Source organism: Capsicum annuum, unplaced genomic scaffold, assembly GCF_002878395.1.
Source record: "Capsicum annuum cultivar UCD-10X-F1 unplaced genomic scaffold, UCD10Xv1.1 ctg40504, whole genome shotgun sequence".
NCBI classification, from domain to species: domain Eukaryota; kingdom Viridiplantae; phylum Streptophyta; class Magnoliopsida; order Solanales; family Solanaceae; genus Capsicum; species Capsicum annuum.
Window position 1 is genome coordinate 684 of NW_025847809.1, and position 629 is coordinate 1,312.

Sequence of the window (629 nt, forward strand, 5' to 3'; positions counted from 1 at the left end):
ATGGTGTTGCAATATTTTCGATCCACACGTTCAACTACACTAAAGTAAGTGAACACCAAAAAAAATATTAAATTAACATGAAAATTCAGAAGTAGAATATAACTAAAGTATCTACAAAATAATAAGGAAAAGTTCAACTTAAAAGAGAGCAGGACTAGACATTTTATAGTAGTGGATGTTTAGAAGTAGCGATTGTTTAAACCAACCCTTTTGTCAATGAAAAGCCACCTCTTCAAATTTTTCTTATAACTACTACTGGGAATGGATTCCATTAAGTATGGGTTTCCTACAATCTGAAAAAGTTGAAAATATTATGCGATGTGATTCTGAAATTAGTTGTGTGATATAACACTGACAGAAAATTATTGCACAGTACCTCATCTCCCGAACCACACTGCATTTACACTACAAAATAGAACATTTTGCCTCGCAGTTTATTTGAGTCACACAATTCTTTGCCGAGTCCTCAAAAAGCCTCAAAAGTTAAAGAGAGAAAGGTGTTGCTCTGATTCTTAAGGGCTTTGGAAGGTCAACATCCTCGACCTTTCTTCTTTGGAGGTTGTGGTTGAAGATTTTTTCAAGAAGCATGTAGATTACGATGCCGCGAGGTTGTCTACCTCTTAGAAGAT